Consider the following 12,876-nt stretch of genomic DNA (forward strand, 5'->3'; position numbering starts at 1 on the left):
GGACCACAATCACGTATTTTGTAACTTTTAGCACTAATCTTAACATATGCAAGTTCTATGACTGCCACTAATATTAAAGCATCTCTAGCAGCCACCGTAAAAATAGAAATCGTAAAACATGTTTACAGTGTCTCTCAAAACGCATTTTTGATCTGATACGGGCTTCGAAAGAACAGATACGGTAAAAGGAGCCCGCTCGCGCTAGCCGTCCTTGTAGCGTAGCTCGCCCGTGTCCATCTCCTACGTAGCAGTATGCATGATCGAGATCCATCTGGAATGTAGCAATAGCAATTGAACATATAAAGGATGAGTGGGGTGCAGGCACAACCACTGCATCCACATTGGCAGTGAATAGTGCAGTGACTCGGGGAGGCATCGAAAGAAAAAACGAGCCCCGCGTCCTTCCTCGCACGTCCCACCTCAAAAAAACGAGCCTGTGCCCTTCCTCGCACATCCCACCTCAGTCGCCTCCCTCCTCCCACCCTCCTCCCACCTCAGGAACCCTACCCAACCCATCTAGAAGCGTCGCGCGCGTCCCATTCATCATCCCGAGGGAGCAGGAGAGCAAGTTCCGACCGCGGGGGTTCGACATGCACAAGGCCAATGTCGCCGCCGACAAGGCCGTCGCGCACAACCTTCGCACCTCCTCGGCTCCAAGGGCATCGACAAGATTCTCCATTCCCCCGACGATGATGTCACCATCAGTAACTACTACAACACAGTCTCTCACTCCCCTCCCCGCTCCACTTCCTGATCTTAGCCTAACTTAAGGTTCTTTAGTCGTTGCTAGCATGTGATCTGGCCCTTCCATTCATTTCAGCTAGGGATTTTGGGTGTGTGCTATGCAGTATCTGTCTGGAGTTCTAGAATTTGCGTGTGTGTGCTAGCCTAACTTAAGGTCTATTTGTTAGTTCTGTTGGATATTACCTGGATTTTATTCCCATAAGAAGGGAAGTCCAAGTTTCTGAATAATTACCTCCCTTATGTTTTTCAGCAAATGACAGAGCGACGATCCTGGAGCAAATGGATGTTGACAACCAGGTTGCAAAATTGATGGTAGAGCTTTTCCGTAGTCAAGACTATGAAATTGGGGATGGTACTACTGGGGTGGTGGTCCTGGCAGGGTCGCTCCTGGAGCAAGCTGAGAAACTGCTAGAGCGTGGTATTTATCAAGTAAGAATCACCGAAGGATATGAGATGGCTTCCAAGATAGCTTTTGATCACCTTGAACATATCTCCACTAGGTTTGAGTTCACTGCTACAAATATAGAGCCCTTGGTGCAGACCTGCATGACAACTCTGTCCTCAAAGATGTAAGGCAAAGATACTCACTCTTAACTTCTAAGTTATGCAACCAATGTTTTGATCTGCCAGGAAGCAGAGTAGATTCAATTTACATTTCTCTCCCTTTGTCTAACGGGACCCGTCATTCTTAAACAGTAGTGTTAACCGTTGTAAGTGGATGCTTGCTGAGATTGCTGTCAGGGAAGTCTTTGCTATTGCTGATTTGGAAAGGAAGGACGTAAACTTGGACTTGATTAAAGTAGAAGATAAAGTTGGTGGGAAGCTAGAGGACACTGAGCGAATATATAGAATTGCTATTGATAAAGATATGAGACACCCACAAATGCCAAAGAGAATCGAGGATGCTAATATTGCCATCCTTACCTGCCCATTTCAGCCCCCAAAGCCCAAGACTAAGCATAAGGTTGACATTGACACCGTAGAAAATTCCAGACGATGCATGGACAAGAGCAGAAATACTTTGATGAAATGGTTCAGAAATGCACGGTAAAAGCCTACAAAATTTCAGTATATTTTATAGTAGGGCAAAGTCATGATTTCGCACAAAGTTTATTTACTTTGCATCATATCATGTTTGATTTCTTAATATAAGTACTTAAAGATTTGTTTGTACACACTTGCAGGATGTTGGTGCAACCTTAGTTATCTGACAATGGGGTTTTAATGATGAAGCCAATCATTTGCTCATGCAAAAAAATCTGCCCGCTGTCAGATGGGTTGGTGGTGTTGAATTGGAATTGATTGCCATAGCTACATGTTGATATGAGTACCTCTCCTTGTGAACCTAAATGTCTTAGAGCAACTCCAATGGGGCGACCCATTTTGTCCGCCTGCGTCCGTTTGGATCGGCGCGGACAAAAGTGGAGGCCCTACGCGCCGAGCCAAACACAAATCGCGTCCGCGCCGATCCATTTCGGGCCCAAAATTGCGCCTGGAATGCTTCGGCGCGGATGTGCTGCGTGTCTCCTGGGCGTCCGCCGCGTCCCCACCTGTAGGGCACCCAACCGCCACCGGTCGTCTTATTTATGACGACCACCGATAGCGGTCCCACTAGTCAGCCAGTGAAAGTGTCCTTTTTTAAGCATGCGTACTGCAGGGGGGGGGCTCATCCACTTCTCCCGTCCACATCTGGCCCCCTACCACTCCCTTTGCTTCCTCGCCGGCGACAGCAAACCCTAGCGCGCCATGGGCATCTTCGGCAGCAGCAAGGGCACCCCTGACACCTCGTCCTCCCGTGCTTCCCTCCCCCTCCTCCTCCAGCATCGGCACATTTCCGCCCTAAACGCCGGTGCCTACACATCCCGGTGCACCAAGCGCGATGGCACTGGGAGTACAGGCAGCCGCTGCCATACCCCGATGTCACGCTGCCGCACCATTGGCACCTGGATCCGCAGCGAATCCCGGTGCTGGTGGTTCCACAGAGCCAGCAGGCGCAAAATGACGAGGTTCGTCGGCACCGCATACAGCTCACGCCGGAGCAGCATCGGCTGCCTGAGTACGCCGCCGACTCTCCCAACTGGGAGGCTTGGTTCGCCCTCGAACACGAGGAGCAATGGCGTTCGGGTGTCGACGACGTCCCGCCGCCGTTCCCACCGCCGCCCTGCAGGTACAGCCGGAGGACATGGAGGCGGAGGTGGAGTACTAGGCCTCCCTCGAGGAATCCCTGTAGCAGGCGCTGGAGGCTAGCCACCTCGAGGAGGACATGCGCTGGGATGGGCTGGAGAAAGCCCTTGCCCTGTTGGCGGCAGGGGACTCCATCCACACCTTGATGTTCATGCCGCCACCGCCACCGTCACCGCCGATCCAGCCCAAGCCGGAGCTGGAGCCGACGCAGAAGCGCTCCCCGCCTCCACCCACTTGGCCGGAGGAGGCCTACTCGTGGACGGGCTAGTACCGCGAGTGGGTGAGCGCTGTCGGTGTCAAAACCGGCGGATCTCGGGTAGGGGGTCCCGAACTGTGCGTCCAAGGTTAATGGTAACAGGAGGCAGGGGACACGATGTTTTACCCAGGTTCGGGCCCTCTCGGTGGAGGTAATACCCTACTTCCTGCTTGATTGATCTTGATGATATGAGTATTACAAGAGTTGACTACCATGAGATCGTAGAGGCTAAACCCTAGAAGCTAGCCTATGATTATGATTGTTGTCGTCCTACGGACTAAACCCTCCGGTTTATATAGACACCGGAGGGGGCTAGGGTTACACAGAGTCGGTTACAGAGAAGGAGATCTACATATCTGAATTGCCAAGCTTGCCTTCCACGCAAAGGAGAGTCCCACCCGGACACGGGATGATGTCTTCAATCTTGTATCTTCATAGTCCAACAGTCCGGCTGTCTGAGGACCCCTTAGTCCAGGACTCCCTCAGTAGCCCCTGAACCAGGCTTCAATGACGATGAGTCCGGCGTGCAGATTGTCTTCGGCATTGCAAGGCGGGTTCCTTCTCCGAATACTCCATAGAAGATTTTGAACACAAGGATCGTGTCCGGCTCTGCAAAACAAATTCCACATACTACCATAGAGAGTACAATATTCCACAAATCTAATCTGCTGACAGCTTTTTATGACATCACACCACGGTCCAGTCACTATTCGAACCATTTTTCACAACCAGCTACTGCACATAATGCGAGGCGGCTTCCTTGACACGTCTTGTCGAAGCAGAGATTGTGTCCCCTTATCACGGGATTCTCATCAATACGGGTATGGGTAACCCAACCGCGCCATCAATCGTGGCACTTGGGAAATAAGCGATTTTAACGGGCAAGTGGGGAGGCGCACAGTTTCTACCGCCTTTATAAAGAGATAGGGATTCTCCTCTTTCACCCATGCCTTCTTCCTTATTCGCTCATCCATTCTCGCACGCTCGAGCTCCAGCACCCCAGTTCTCACCTTCTCCATACAGCCAAACATGTCCGGAGCGGGAGGCAAGTGGATGGCCTCCTCCGTCACGGAGGAGGACCTTACGAAGCTTCGGGTGGCCGGATACTTGTCCATAGACATCGCGTACCGGCTCCCGAACGCAGGGCAGATCATTCCGACTCCGGGACCCCACGGGAGGGTTGTGTTCCTCGCCCACTTCATCTACGGACTGGGATTCCCCCTCCACCCATTTGTCCGCGGGCTCATGTTTTATTACAGGCTGGATTTTCATGAACTGGCCCCTAATTTCATTCTCAACATCTCGGCGTTTATCGTCATGTGCGAGGCTTTCCTCCGCATCAGGCCCCACTTTGGCCTGTGGCTGAAGATCTTCAACGTGAAGCCGAAGATTGTGGTCGGTTAGCAGGCGGAGTGCGGAGGTGCCATGGTGGGCAAGATGCCCAGCTTCACCTGGCTTGAAGGCTCCTATGTGGAGACCGTGAAGGGGTGGCAATCGGGGTGGTTCTACATCACCGAGCCGCGCAACGCCAACTGGGTGGCGGCCCCCGAATTCAGATCCGGCATCCCCATGCGGCTCACCTCCTGGAAGAAGAAGGGCCTAGCCTGGGGCGCGCCTGCGGAGCTGACCGGACTCCAGAACTGCGTCAAAAATATGATAAGCGAGAAGATCAAGCTTGTCAATGTGGTCCAGGTCATGCTATTTTGTCGGATTCTCCCGTGTCAAAGACGGGCATTCAACCCGTGGGAGTTAGACGCGACCCAACACCAGACACTGCAAGAGCTCTTCGACACGACGCACAAAGACATCTGGAAGGTGTTGTTCAAGGCCAGCGAAGTTCCTCCTCCCACCACCGAGGACCGCAGATTTAGCACCAAGCGCCACGCCAATTCGGTAAGCATTCTACATTTCTCAAGATGTGCCTTTCCTCAGTATATTCATGGGAGGAACTTAAGCCACCGTACTGATTTAACAGGATTATGTGGCGACGGCAGAGCGGATCGACTGTCCGGTTCCGTTGCCTGAAGATCCAGCAACCGCTCTTCTGACGGAGATGCTGGTTCTGGCGCCCTATGAGGTGCCGAAGAACAAGGCCAAGGAGAAGGCCACGGGGACCAGGAAAAGTCTTTGGCGCAAGGTGGTGTCAGACTCATCATTCGAAGACACCGAGGCACACTCCTCCAACGACAATGAGAAGGAAGAAGAGGAAAACCCTCTCCCTCAAACCGAGGGGGAGAAGAAAAGGAAGGCCGCCCCCTCCGGGGAGGCCGAAGGGTCGAAGAAGGGAATGACCCTCCCTCCGGACCACTCCACAATCGCCGCCTATAGCGAGGAGGAGTGGCTACCCAGGGCCAAGTCCCTGGCGAAGTCGTAAGTATCCGGATGCCATAATACTTCTTGCATGTTTTAGCTTTATGGCTTCTTATTATGTCAAGATATGTTTGTGCAGTCCGTCCAAAGCCCACATTGACTTATCCTCCTCGGATGGGTCCTTGAGCTCGTCGGAGATGAACAACTATTAGCTCCCGATGGCCTCCACTCCCCGGCCCGCGGACGACACCGAAGTGTTGTCTTAGAGGATATGGGGCTAGGGAGAGATGGATCTGGAGGCGCCTCAGGGCGAGACCCCCGATGCCGGGCTCATGGGAGGGGGGGGGGGGAAGATCCCCATGGATTCTGTTGAGGGGGATCGCGGCAGGCTTGGCCCCCAGCCGGATACTGCGCCGGAACCTCCCGTGGTTCCGGATTCAGGCAGGCAGCCCCCCGCCAAGGGGGGCGAGCCGCCTGTGACGATGACCTCTGTCCATCCAGAGGCATCGGATAACTTGGTGGAAGCGCTTCAGAGCGCTTCCCTTGATGAAGGACATTGTACTCTTATGAGTACGGTGATTGCGAAGGTTCAGACCGCCAAAAGCGGATTGACCGAAGCCTGTGTCAGCCTCCTGACAGGCTTTAAGGTAAGTAATTTGAATTATGAGAAAGTATGATAGTATAGATAGTAGCCCCTGATGCTCTGTTTGGTGTTCGGGAAGAAAAGCCGAACAGAGGATCAAATATTATTCCCAGGAGTCTAATCATACTATGTCTATGTGAATAAGCAGGCGTCGGTGCTGGCCGCTGCCGCTGCCACTGCGGAGGTCTCCGGACTGAGGCAGAACCTGGGGCAGGCCGAAGAAGAGCTCGGCCTCGTGTAGAGGCAGCTCGAGGAGAACAAAGGTAAGTAATACCCCGTCTGAATGTTATATAAAGGAAAAAATCGTTGATGCTAATAGAAGCACGATGAATTTTACTAGGGGCCACGACCAAAGTGGCGGCCCTTAAGAAGGCGCTGTCCGAGGCCGAAAACAAAGCGGCCAAGGAGCACACCGAGCGCCAAAAACAAGAGGCTCGGGTTGATGAGATCCAGCAAGAGCTCCAGGATTTCATCAAAAAATTCGAGTCCTTGGAGCGTGACTCCAAGACGCAAGAGTCGGAGCTTGCGAAGGCCTGTCAGAGCATGCAAGATGCCAAGGTAGAAGCCCAGAAAGCCCTCCAGAAAACTAAGGCGGCCAAGAAGATAGCTGCGGGTAAGGCTTTCATTATGCAAAGCAAGCATGTGGAGGAGACTTTCCTTTTACTTACCCGAATTCGGAGCTCTCCAGGAGCATTTGCAGATCTGCCGTGCAACATCTCTGATGCCGCAGAGTTCTACCGGGCTGAGGAGGGGAGCTCGACAGATAAGCTGTTTTGGTCCCAGTATATTCAGGCCGAGCATCCGATGCCCTTGAGCGACCAGCTGAAGCAACTGGTCGAACTTCACAAAGCGGCCGAACTGGCCATGAAGGACTTCATAGTCCGGCTGTGGCCTGGCAAGCCCCTGCCCAGCAGCTACTTCGGCCTTGTCAAGAGGATGGTGAATGCCTGTCCTCGGCTGGAAGTCGTTAAGCAGTCCGTCTGCATTGAGGGTGCACGCAGGGCCTTGGCCCGTGCGAAAGTTCACTGGGGGAAGATGGACGCCGAGAAGCTGGTGATAGAGGGGCCGCCGAAGGGCAAGGAGCATCGCCACCCCGAACAGTACTATGACAATGTCATTAAGGGTGCCTGCCTTGTGGCGGATGAATGTACTAAGGATGTGATGTTTGAATGAATGTACTCATGTCATCCTGTAATATGAAAACCAGTGCATGTGCGCTATATAGCGCTTGTTAATTTAAAATATTACCTTCTGTGCGGCCGTTTACAAAATCTTAAGAGTTGGCCAGTCGTCGGATTCTGCCCCCATGTAACTAGTACTGGGATGTTCGGGATAAATATAAACACTGTTTATCCAAATTTTTTGTCCTTTTAAGGAGGTGTTTAGTGCCGCGAACGAGGCAATCGGACTATACGACTTTATCGCTCTCACTTCGCCATGGAAGTCTACAATTTTAAATGTTGATGAAGCCCCTAGTGTCCGGAAAGCCGTACTTGGGGCGCTATCCACGCCTAAATCGGACGAGGCCGATTCCTCGCCTGAAGCGGAAAAAATCTTTAAGGATTTGAGACCTCTCGAACAGCGACCAGCTCTCGCCTTATCATGACAGTCAGTTTTCGGCTTTCTCTACTAAGGTGCTCGTCCGGAAGAACCGGGAGACAATCGCAGTAGTTCTCCCTGTGCTACCTTAGCCGATATAGCGGAACGTAAGGTACCGAAACATAGGAGCCGGGCAAACCCAACTATTGACCCAAGACATGATTCAGAGCTGATGCATATAGTGTTATAAGTTTGGGGTGCCGCACTGTCGAAAGTGTTCGGACTTGTCTTGCCAGGTTATGGGGTGCTGAATAAACCTTATGTTCAAGTTGTTAAACAGCAATTTAAGATGCACCAAGATGATCTACACGAGATTCTAGTCAAGTTACATATAAAGTTCATTTAGTTCGGAGCTACTGCCTAGAAGATATGAGCAAAACAAGTTAAACCTGACATTGACGCAAAATGCACCCAAACATCAAGCAAACACCTCAAAACAAGGATGCAACATGATAATATTAAACTACATGCAATCCTAAGGAAGTTTCATATAGAGCACACTCAAAACGGAGCAACGGTTCAACATACACACACTATACAAGTTATAGCAACAATCCGCCCAAAACAGCAACTAGGCATATTGCGAGCATCAAAACAACATGCTACAGCACCACAATATGAAAACAAAAGGCATGGGCATGATGTACAGGTAAAGCATTACAAAACATGAACACTGAGCTATCTCCAGAAATCACTAGAACATGCTCAAACACACATGGTAAGATTGCAAGTTATAACAATTTCAGACTTTGCAGAAAATAACATCAGGTTGCAATGTTTAGAGCTATCAAACAACATGTTATAGGAACTTATCATGGCAAACAAAGGCATGGCATGAATCTACTAAATTCATAGATCAAAAGTCCCTTACTGACCATAAGCCAAAAAGGATCAGAAAATATGATGGCACCCACGTAAACATAGCAAGTTATATTACAGATTCAAACATGGCAGGAACATAATTATGAAGGTATATAGATGAGCTTGTGCAACTCACTACAGAGCAAAACATGGCATGACAAGGCACCCAACAGTAAGAAGACATATTTGTGAAGCTAATCATGGCAAGAGCAAGGTCATAGGATGCATGGATAACTAGCAAAACACATGTAAACAACTGAACTTAATGTAAACAGGCTGACAGCAACATTATGAAGCAACTTTGGAGCAAGATATGAACAATCTACAGCAAGCTATAAATGCAACCAGGGGCATGGATGGATAGAGGATGACATGTAGATCAAAACATGTTTATAGAACATCTCCAGATTATGCATAGAATGATTTGTAGAAGCATGTTTATATAGCATCACGAAATAACAGACAACCTAGCAAAACAGCAACATCATGTACCCTACTTAACAAGCTCGATTCACTCACCACAAGTCATTGCATGACAAGATAAGCATAGCATCATCAAGAAGACATGTTTGTGGAACAAACCAAGTCAAGAACAAGTCCATAGCATGCAAGGATCAACTATAGCAACCTTGGCCAAATTGAATAACAAGTAAACAATCTGCCAGGAAACATTTTGAAGCAAAAGTAGAGCACTCAAATGACATGCTAGACTACTCCATAATTGCAACAAAGGGCATTAATGGATAGACAATAACCACATGTTTAAAACACCCTTACTGAAGTATCTCAAAATATGCATGGATCTCTCTGTAGCATCAAGTTTACATGGCATGAAAATAACAGCAGAACAGGGACTGAAATCAGCAACATCACGATGCCTAGTTTGCATGCTTGTGATAGTCACCACATTGATCACAAAAATACATGGTAAGCACCTCTATAAAGAAGACATGGCATAGTCCAAAACACATGTAGACATCAACCTCATACGATGCACACATCAATCATGACAAAAATAACAAAAGAGCTCGTTCTGTTAACAGACAGCAGAAAACGTCATGAAGCACTCTTACAACGATGATTCAGGCATCAAGATGACCTCAAATGAATATGGTGCCATGGAACGATATGATGTACTCGTTGAGACGAACAATTTGACATATTACACGCACGAAACGGAGCTACGGATGCAGAGATACAACACGTCAAACAGGGCATGAAAATTACACAGATTCGGGACTCGGTCATTTTACTGAAAAAAAACAGGACGGGCGTTATATAGATATCTCGCGCCCAGGGCGGAGGTTAGGCGGGCTCGCTCACCTAGCAGGCTTCGGCCCAGGACGGAGGAGGAGGCAGGCCGGCTGGGCCTGCGAGGCCGACTGGGCCGGGGAAGGAGGAGCTGGGCCGCGACCCATGTGGGCGCGGTCAACGGGGCGCAGGGTTAGGGCGGCGGCGCCGCCGGTTGCGGCGAGGTTGATGCTCCGGCGAGAGCGTGGGGAAGGCCGGAGGGGAACGGGACGGGGCGGATCCGGCGAATCCCGGCCGGATACCTCCATTCTCGGTGGCGGCGGCGGCAGGGACGACTCCGGTCGACGACGAGCTCCAAGGGGCGGCGGGGCTCCTGCGCGCGTGAGAGAGAGAGAGATGACCGGGTCACGGGGAGAGAAGGAGAGGAAGAGGGCGGCGGGGCGGCGACCTGGCGGAGGTTTGTCACCGGCGTTGGCTCCGGCAGGGTCCCGTGAGGCGGCGACGAGGAGGAGGCGGGGCTCCTGCGGGAGGAGGCGACCGAGCGGGTGGCCGGGCAGCGCTCGGGCGTAGGTGGGAGGCGCGCGGGCTGGCGAGCCCATTTCGGCCCGGTGACGGGCCGAATCTGGGCCCTGGAGGGCTGGCGGCGGAGGGAGTAGGCCGGGGCGACGTGTCGCGCTTTGATAGGCCGCGGGCGACGGCGGGTGACGGCGCTGGCGAGTGGGGCGGCGGCAAGTGGCGGCGGGGGAGCTGTCCGGCGTAGAAAACGAGGAAGATGCGCCGGCTGGAGGTGGGAGGAGGCTAGGGGCTAGGTTTAGACTAGGAAATGCCCAAATATGGAAGGAGGGGTCTATATATAGCAAAAGGGGACTAGGGTTGGGGGGTTTGAGTCCGTTTCGGAGCCTCCGATCATGATCCGACGGATCTGATCGCGAAGGGGGTTAGGCAGGCCTAGCTGGGCTGTGAAAAGAGGGTCTGGACTGAGGGGAGAGAAGAGAGGTGAGGCCCGGCGATAGTCTCGAAGACCGAAACATCCGACGAATATACCGACTATATTGCGGTTATATATTTAACGGTTGGGCAGTCAAACGAACTCCGAATGCGATGAAACTTGGCAGGCGCTCTGTCTACACTATAATAAGACTGCACGACAAGTTGCAACACATTCCGAGAACATTTTTATGCCACTTATAAAATATATTTCGGAGGTGCCACGGGCGCGTGCGAGTGTGTCTGGACTCCGAACGGACAACGGAGAGAACCCGTGAAACCCGAATGAATGCAAGTTTTGAAAAACATGCAGATGAAATGCAGAAGATGACATGGCAAAATGCAACACGCAAGCAAATGACATGGCAACGAAGGTGAATAACTGGTAGACACCTGGCGCAACGGATTCGGGGCGTTACAACACTCCTCCACTAACAAGAGATCTCGTCCCGAGATCTTAGGATCGAGACGGAAGGGAAAAAGGGATGAGGTGAAACAAGAACTCAAGATAAGAAGCAAAGAATCTTGAGCACTCGAGAAGAAGAGAGGAACGACGAGAATGACAAGAATCGAAAGCTCACTGAATCAGATAGACTAAGAAACAACTCCGGTTAGAACGAGATAAGAAAAGAATAAGACTGAAAGGATTTAGGCAGAACTCTGACTAAACATGGAATGAATAGAACAAGAACTTCACAAGATGGGATGGCACTTGATGAGATGAACAATACAATGTCTCCGGAAGAATTGAAAGAATGGAATGAAAAGAACTTAGAAGGAAGGATTGACTGGAGTTGTTGAGGAAATCAACAACGAAAGAATAAGCTTGTTGTGGACTTATGGGTAACATCTCAAGATCATAAGGTGATAACCGAGCACAAACGGAAATGATTGGATAACTGAGAAGAACGAAGAAATGCAAAACTCCACTCCAAAAGAAAATGAAGAATTACTTGCTCTTCACGACGGGAGGAGAAAGATACTTGAACTCCATCAACAAAATCTTGATGAACTCTTGAGGAATGAATTAAGTCATGAAGAACCACCGTGAAGAACTCCGGTAACAAAAGGATGATGAGATAGAATGAAGGATGAAAGAATAAGATGAGCCTTGCGATGATTTAGATGGAGGTTCCGACGAAAAGGCCGAGGAAATTGAACTCCAGAAAAGAAAAGATGAAAAACTCTTGGGACTAGAATTTATTCATCAAGAACAAACTCCGAAGGAATGGATAAAATGATAATCAAGGAAAAAGAATCTTGAACGAACCACCGTAAGAATTCGAAAATGACTGATAAAAGAGACTGAATCACAGGGTAGAATTAGAAGAACAAATATGCTTGAGGGGATTTAGATGCAAAAGAACAAAGAGATGCTGAGCTGGTTAAAGAACACTTGAACGAAGCACCGGGATAATTTGGATAACGGTAGTTGAAATGATGGCCTCCGATGAAAAGAAATGGAAAAACAACTCCTGACATACTCCGGATGGGTAAGAAAAGAATATCTGACAAACTGAAATAATTCGATAGGACAACAAGAAGCTAGAACCGCAAATCTTCGAGAGAATGGACAAGATTTAGAGGGAAGACTCTTCTTCGGTCTTCAAATGACGACGAGAAACACCAACTAAATTACTGAGATACTCCGGGAGAATGAAAACCGAAGAGGTTGAGCCAACAATGAAATGATTTGAAATCGATGTTGGAAAAAAAGGCATGTGACTAATGGAATCCATTCTTACGTCACACTTGAAAAGAATTTAGGAATAACTCCGGGGGAATTAGAAGAGTCAGGTAAGATCCTGGGAAAAGACCTGTGGGTTAGGGTCCACTGAAGAGATAACACCGTTGAAAAGGATTGTTGAAAAGATAGATAATGCACCGGAACAATTGAAATATTTGAATGAGGTGACAACCTCGAATTAATTCAAACACAGACGAATCTCCTGAGATGTCTTGAGCTACGGAATGATAAAATGGCGAGAGGAAAACGGGCAAGGAGAACACTTCGAGGAAAAGAATATGATCAACCCAAAAA

General features: G+C 49.8%; 1 pseudogene; it reads left to right on the forward strand.

The window, feature by feature from the left end:
• Positions 1-575: 575 nt before the first annotated feature.
• Positions 576-12,876, forward strand: part of LOC123139219 (T-complex protein 1 subunit epsilon-like) — a 108,275-nt pseudogene continuing 95,974 nt past the window's right edge.

The sequence above is a fragment of the Triticum aestivum genome, chromosome 6B (assembly GCF_018294505.1).
Source record: "Triticum aestivum cultivar Chinese Spring chromosome 6B, IWGSC CS RefSeq v2.1, whole genome shotgun sequence".
Lineage (NCBI taxonomy): Eukaryota > Viridiplantae > Streptophyta > Magnoliopsida > Poales > Poaceae > Triticum > Triticum aestivum.